Source organism: Tupaia chinensis, unplaced genomic scaffold (genome assembly GCF_000334495.1).
Source record: "Tupaia chinensis unplaced genomic scaffold, TupChi_1.0 Scaffold000054_1, whole genome shotgun sequence".
NCBI lineage: Eukaryota > Metazoa > Chordata > Mammalia > Scandentia > Tupaiidae > Tupaia > Tupaia belangeri.
The window spans coordinates 8,734,118-8,742,447 of NW_006159512.1; positions in this window are offsets into that span (position 1 = coordinate 8,734,118).

The window sequence follows — 8,330 nt, forward strand, 5'->3', positions numbered from 1 at the left end:
GGTCGCTCCCCAGCAGGGCTGCCACAGTTTCTGGAGCAAAATTATAGGTTGGGGGTTGGGGGGGTGCACAGTAGCGGCCTTGCCAACGTACTGAACTGACCGGAAGCAGGGGGGGTGGGCTCAGACAGATCCTGGGGCTCCGCCGGGTCGGACTCCTCCAAAAAACCTCTCCAAAAAATAAAAACTATAGCAGTAACGTGGTGCCCAGTGTGGTGGGGGCTGCAGGAGAGATGTGTGTGCAGGGCCCCGGGGCACACAGAAAAGTCATGCTGAGACATGGGGAAGGGCTAGCGCCCAAGTAAGGCTGGGAGTGCAATAGTCGTTAGCAGTCATGTGTGAGCAGCACGTGGCAGGAAGGACCTTGTGAGCAGAAGCAAGGCAGCTGTGCCAGAAGACGGCATGGAGTGTTCTGGAAACTCCAGGTATCTCGCTGCTGTGGGAACACGGGGGGCACGGGGCTGTCGAGACGTCGGACCGAATGCTGAGCGCAAGGTGCACGAGTGTGACTGAACATTCTCCCTTGGCCCACTGTGCGCTTGGACTCCCGGCCCCGACGGCTTGCGGAACACGCTGGGGCGCAGGTGTGGGTGCCCAAAGTCCTGAGAGGAGAGGAGAGAAGGGACTGTGGCATGGCCATGCTCCTGGGGTGATTTCTCACTTTCCTCCTCTCTCTGGAGAGTGAACACACACTATAACAAAGCTAAGCAAACAAAGCAAAGAAGCCTTTCTGTAACACGTGTTTGTTGTAGGTGCTCTGGCTGTTTCTGAAAGAATGCACCGGAAGTCCGTTATTGTCTCTTAGAAGTGGAGCAAGGCCTGCAAGTGTTTCCTAGGGGGACATGGAGCTGTTCTGTCTACGGCCTTTGGAATCGTTGGATTTTAAAAAATTATAGGTGTCCTACATGTTCATTTTAAGAAGGAGGTTTACACACACACACACAGAAAGGAGGCTGGAATATGTATGCTAAAATGAATCCTACTCTTGAAATGCACGGGGTAAGCGGACACTATACATTTCAGATGGATCCTTCTTACAGCTGTGTGGAGAGGGGGGGAGAGTTAAAATTGGGGCATGTTTCTAGATAAGCTCAGAGAGGTTTTTTTTTCTTTAGGATATAGAAAAGTGGGGAGTTTATTGAAAGAGAGGGAAGGAAAAATAGAACTCCCAAGGAGGAGGGAGGGGTCCCAGAAAATGGGTTGCCAAGTAGCGACTGGGGCCAGGGCGTTTTATCTGGGCCAGGGGGGCCTTGTTTGGGGTTGTTTTCAGTGGGGCTCCACAGGCGTTAAAGTCCAGGTGAGGGGCCAGCAGCTGGCATGGTGGCTAAGGCACAGGACTTCCTTGTGGCGGTTGCAGTTTGAGTCCTGGACCCGGCAGCTTGAAAATCACACTGGGTGCGTGTTGGTGCGTGCCCAGGATCCCAGGGGGAGAAGGGGTTGCGGTGTGGCCATCCACCTGCCGACTCTGGGCTTCGTCACTCCGGTCATTTCTTGCCGTCCCCCTCACTGTTTCCCTCTGTCTGTCTGGTGAGCCCCATGACAAAAACCTTTAAAAATAAAACTGAGGTGAGCGAGGACAAATGTGCAGTGTGACACAGCGACTTGAGGAATGGGAAGCAGGAAGGGTGATATTCACAGGCGCTTCCAGGGAGCGAGGGGCTAACTGCATAACAGAGGTCCCAGGTTGGGTGACTGGCACATGGACAGCATGTGCCCAGCAAGGACGCCTCCCTGTGCCCACTGCTGCGACGGGGCAGGCTTTCAGAGCGAGGAAAAGCCGTTTGTTGTAACGCCCTTGCAGGAGGCGAGCTGCTGGCTGCCGGGGCCACCCGGAGGTGGGCTAGGGCTTGGTGCGCCTTCTAACCGCTCACGGGCAAGGCACGTTTTACAGAGGAACGCCCTGGAGACATAAAGGCATCACCTCACACCATGTGCTTCCCCATCTAGGACGGCCGGACCCTGGCGAGATTTAAAACATACTTTCGAAATTCCTCCCGAGAAACGATCTCTGTGTTCTGCTTTAACTGCCTGTATAAGGATTTTGTCGGTAGGAAAAAAATGTGTGGGGAACCCCACTTCCACAGCATCTGCTGTGTGCTCCACCGCATCCCCAAAGTGGTTCGAGTCCTCTGGAACCTTGTGTTTCCACGGGCAGCTGCACTACGGCGGTGTGAGTCCCCGTGGAAAGTGTGCCTGCTGGTGGAAAGCCATGTGGATCTCAGGGAAGGCGCAGGTGACAGGCAGCATGCCCTGGCAGGGGAGCTTGCTGACCAGGAAGTTCAGACTGGCTCCCGGGAGCTCTGAAAGGACAGAAACGTCTCAGTGGCCGGTTGGGTATGATTTTAAATGAGAACCCAACAGAGCCCTGTCCCCGACAACACGGTCTCCCAGAACGAGGAAACCTATTGAAGCAAAGGCTTATTCATAGATTGTGTTATTTACAGAAAGCAGACAGTGAAGCGGCTAGAGAAACAGATGCAAGCAGAAGAGGATTCCCAGGTAGCTTTTTGCAATCAGCTGCTTCGGCCCCACCTCTATGGAAAAAGGCGGTGAAGGCTCTTCATCCATGTGGGAAGAAGTAGCGGTAAGATTCTGCTCTTGAGGCCGAAGGGATTCATTAGGGCCGTCTCTGGGAGTGAACCCCACTTGAATGAAAGGGTTTCTTTGGGATTTTGGCTGAAGCGAGGGACTAGATTTATGGAGAGCTCGGGTTCCTGCCTACTCTAACCTTCTGTGACTCATGGGGAGATTTTTTTCTTATGATTTATTATTTTCAAGGGGATGATACACACTTCTTGAGGCAGGAGAAGCAGCTCTGCGTTTCCATAGAGACGACTCTATGACATTCATCTGAAATCCTACCTGTGCCTGGAACGTTTTCTCGTGTTGGTGGCCGTCATGTCACCCTCCTGCCACCTGCAGCAGCTCCCTCCCCCCCACTCAGATGCACCTAGACCTACCACAGCATCTGCAGGAAACTGTCTCTCTTCTATGGAGACGTTGGCAGCTACAGCAGAAAGACTTCTGCTAAATAAAGAACATATGTAAGCAAGTCAAGATTCCTAAAAGAAAAAAATACATATATATATATATAATTTTAAAATGATCTCTTTTGGTTATATATAATTATTTAATTTAATTTATTATTTTTTAAAAATTTGACCAGAGAGAGACAGAGAGAAAAAGAGAGAGGAAGGAGAAAAGTGAGAAAGCAAGTCGCCAGGTCTGGGACTCAAACCACTGACAGCCATTTGAGAGTCCAGTGCCTTAACCACCATGATGCCTACCAGCCCTAAAAATGATCTTTAGAAAGTTCTTTTTTTTTTTTTGACAGAGATTTTTGCTATAGGGCATGTGGGCTTGCCGACTGACAGAGACAGACAGAGAGACATCAGCCCTCGGGGGGATGGTCACGCTGCAGTCCCTTCTCCTTCAATCTCCTCTCAGGAGGTTGGACATGTACACATGTGTGCCTGGTCTGGGACTCGAACCGTGATCAGCTACGTGGGAGTCCAGTGATGTAACCATTATGCCATCTGCTGGCTCCTCTTGTAAGGTTCTTACCGGCCTTACCTGCCTGCCCCCTCCCCCGATTGTGTAAACCCCATGTTCTCTATAATGGCTCCTAGCACCTTATGGGGACTTAACATTTGCGAGAATTAGAAAGCCATTTCTTAGTCATAAAAGCCGGTTACTAATAATAGCATTTCATTTTTCTATTTAGAAATTAATAGTTTCTCCACCAGGTCTCCCTCATACCTTCATCTGTAATTTTCTCATGTTGACTATGAATCATGGGCTGTTTCCATAGAAACGGCTCCATCACACATGGCCAGTCTCACAGACAGGGAGTCGCTTCATGGCAAATAGCAAGGCACACCCACACGCACACACAACTTTTCATCTGCTTTAAAAACTAATCGCTGCTTTCCTTTTTTAAAATGTTATCTTACTGGCACCTGGACTATCAATATTTCTAGACACATTTAAGAAATTGTTAAAGGATAATTTGACTGATGACTGCAAAGTGAGTGACATTTTTAAAAAAGGAAAGTCAAATGTAAGATGTAGCATATGGGAAGTAGTGAGCCAGCCAATCTGGAGAGGTTTCGCGATGAGAAAAGTTAGATTTTAAAAGAAAACCAAGGGCTTTAGCAAATATGAAAATACAGTGACAAAAGGCCTAACCCCAAAACATATATACAAATATATAATACACACACACACGCATATAATGTACATGTATAAAGGGCCTTCAAAATTTCATGGAAAATGATTACTATCAAAAGAACTATACATAGACTTTGAAAGATTTTTCACCAAAATAAACATGTACTTTAACTGTGTTTTCCATGGGCTTCTTTTTTTTTTTTTTTTTTGAGAGATTTTCACTGTAGGGCGCGTGTGCTCGCCAGACAGACAGAGAGAGACATAGAGACAGAAAGCAAGAAATCACCCCCCAGGGGGGATGGCCACGCCACAATCCCTTCTCCTCCATTCTCCTCTCGGGATCTTGGGCACGCACGCACATGCGCCCGGCGTGAGTTTTAAGCCACCGGGTCTGGGACACGAACCGCAGTCGACTACGTGGGAGTCCAGCGACATAGCCATTACGCTAACTGCCGGTTCCCTCCATGGGCTTCTTAAAGTTCTTTCAATTTGTCTAGGTCTATCTGTCTTGCCATTTTGGCCATAATGGTCTCCTGGCCGCCAGGTGGTACGTTTGCTTTAAAATGGCAACTTTTGTCTGAAACGTCTACATCTATCGGTTAGAAACAGTGAATTTTGTAAAACACTTATTGTATGAAATGGCAATGAGGGGCCTGCAGGTGGCATGGTGATTAAGGGGTCCAGGGATCCAGTACCTTAACCACCATGGTTGACTACAGTTGGAGTCCTGGACCTGGTGGCTTGCTCTCTCTCTCTCTCTTTCTCTCTCTCTGATGAGAGCACATGCCCCATAGCAAGTTTAAAAAATTAAATGAATAATTCTTATTAAAAATGATGATGAGGGACTAGCAGTTAGCACAATGGTTATGTCACTGAAATCCCATGTAACCGACTGCGGTTCGAGTCCTGGACCCAGTGGCTTAAACTCACGCCGGGTGTGTGTGTGTGCGTGCCTAAGATCCCGAGAGGAGAATGGAGGAGAAGGGATTGCGGTGTGGCCATCTCCCCTGGGGGGTGATTTCTCGCTTTCTGTCTCTCTGTCTCTCTCTCTGTCTTTCCGGCAAGCACACATGCCCTATAGCAAAAACCTCTTTAAAAAAAAATGATGATGAAAGATTCTTACCACTGACATCACCACCTCTCTGTCTCCCCCACCCCACCCCCACCAACACACACAGTTCAGCACATCCCAAAGAAATAACTGGGAAAATCAACATCTCAGATCAAACCAAGCCGATTGAGGCTGATGAGCAGAGACAAAAACGATTCGCCCCTAAGGTTCAGGTTGGTTAGCTGGAGACCTCTGACTTGATGTGAGGAGAACAGATCTTCATAAGCATGGCAGCCTGGGAATGAGAGGATGAGCAGCTTGGAGAGGAATGTGTTCACCACACCGGAGCGTGGATCCAGGCCTCGGCAGATTCCTGGGGCGTAGCTCCTGTGAATGTAAAACCCACTTTGGGAAACACACCGCAGAGCGCTGGCATAAAGTTCTAAGGGGCTCTTGTACCTCGGTTCTTGGAAGCGGTGGAAGAGACCGACTTTTAGGATGTCACAGGATGACATCTGTCCCACTGTTTCCAAAATCACTGTCATCGGACATACACATCACTTGATGAATTGTGTTTTTGCAGAGTCACTGTTCTGCTTTTCCACATTTTAAAAACCTTCGATTCTGCAAAACAGAGGTATGTGAGCCAAAACGCAAACAAAGCTATTGCCTTTATTCTTTTCAGTACGTTTATCTTATCCAACCTCACTGAGGGGAATTTAGCTTATAAATCAAAATGCAGGTTGGTTTCCGTAGAGGCCAGAGGGAACACCTGCAGGAGGTGACTTCAGAGTTCCCAGACGTCAGCTGGGAAACTACCAGCTAAAAACGTCATCCTCAGAACTCAGTGTCTTCAGCTTCGATTTCCGCTTCAATGCCAACAACCCTAGGATCAAAACTACAGCTGGTTTCTCGTTCCCGTGTCCAGAGCATGAGCGAGTGGTTACGTGAGAGAATAGGGCTGCTCTTGGGACAGGGCTTAGAAAAGGGTGTGACGAAGAAAGGCAGAAGCTGGGGTTATTTTGCACTTCCTGAATCGGTAATTTCCTGAGTTTGGGAGTTGCCATCAGCCACTCGGGAAGCGTGGCGGACGTGCAGAGACAGCCTTCGCAGTGACCGCGCTGACCCTCTGCGCTGAACAGTCCCCTGCTTGATCTGAGCCTGATGCGTGATATTTTGTAGCCCACGATGTGAAATCAACAAATTCGACTCTGCCCTCTGGCAGTGTAACAGCCATGCTGACTGGGCAAGATGACAATATTTTGTACTTATTATATAAGGCTTGTCTATAGTTGAAATCAGTGCCCTGGGCAGTACGCAACAGCACATCTTCAAAGTCCAGACACTCTCTATCTGATGTATATAATTTTGTTTCTTTTTTTCCCCGAAGGACCTTCCCCTTGAATATGTTTCTGTCAAGTTATCGTTGAATCATTTTAAATCACTTTAAAATGTCAAGATGATGTTGTATCCTAATTTATACTCTCAAGTATAAATCTCATGGCTTACTTAATTCCTTTTATTCTCAGTTCCATGTGAAATGGAAATAATTTCGGCTCTCTCTAATGCAGGTGTCAAAAGAGAGACGTCCTATGTAGATATATGCTAAGGTACACGTGAGGCATAAATTGTAACGTTCTTCAAGTGTCGACTGCTAGTCTTTTTCATTATTTGACTATAGCCTTCCAAGTTGTATTGAGTTTCTCCCTCTTTAATGCCAGGCGAGCAGGGGTGACATTACTTTGTCTTTCGCACGCACATGTAATAATGGTTTTGTTTGCTATTGGGATTGTGATCTTGCAGTTGAAGTTTACAGTGTTTCTCCTCGTGATACTTCTCTGCGAGAACTAACCAAAAACAGGGAAGGCTTTTTTCCCCATCTTCTCTTACTTCTCATTCTGAGGCGGGGATGGGACACGTCTTTCAAACGTAAACGAGGTGTCCACGTGGATATCCCTCACTCTGTCCTCCCACACCTTGGTACGTTCTTATTTTGTGTTGCTCCTTCATGTACAGAGGGAAGTGGATAAGTGGTTTTCTGTGGGGGGGGCTGGCTTCTAGTTTGTACATACAGCGGTTCTGTGGACCTGGGGGATGGGGCTAGGCTGGCTTCTAGTTTGTACATACAGCGGTTCCACTTAGACGCTGTCACCTTGGCACTAAGGATTGTATAAATTATGATCTAAATATACACTTCTGAGAATGAAAGGGGGCATTATTAATATTAGCTCGGGACAGGCTCTGCCTGGTGGTGCCCTGGGCAGCAACCTGAACTGCAGCTCTGGAAGCCACGTGGCTGACTTTGGATGGGGTGTGTGTGCGAGCTCGCGGCGCTGCCGAGCCAGGCCACAGGGGGCGCTCTCAAGGGGCTGCTCTCTCTTTCTCCCTCTCTCATGCATGTGCACGTGCTTCCTATTGTGAATAAAATAAACTTAGAGAAAATAATCACCATAGGACAAAAAGTGTAAACCGACTCAGTCCAGGGAGAGTCAAGATTTATGATTACCTTATGCCACTCAAAGTCTGAATTTTTTTTTTAAATGGGATAAATCAGGGAACCAGCAGTTAGCGTAATGGCTATGTCGCTGGACTCCCACGTAGTTGACTGTGGTTTGCGTCCCGGACCCGGTGGCTTAAAACTCACGCCGGGTGCGTGTGTGTGCGTGCCCAAGATCCCAAGAGGAGAATGGAGGAGAAGGGATTGCGGCGTGACCATCCCCCCCGGGGGGGGGGATTTCTCGCTTTCTGTCTCTCTGTCTCTCTCTGTCTGTCTGGCAAGCGCATGTGCCCTATAGCAAAAACCTCTCAAAAAAAAAAAAAAGGGATAAATCATACTTTCTTCATAAGTGTTTGAAGCCAAATGAGATATTGTGTGTCCAGTTTTAAGCATCATGCCTGACTCCTTAGTAGGTTCTTGGAAGGAAAAAAACCATATCTTTATGCATGATGTTGCTCCTTATTATCAGCATTGTCATTCGTCTGTTTGGGCTGATATATAATACCACAGACTGGCTTGCTTATAAACAAAGAAATTTATTTCAGAGTTCTGGAGGATGGAAAGTCCAAGATGGTGGCTCCAGAAGATTGGTGTCTAACGAGGATCACTTCCTGG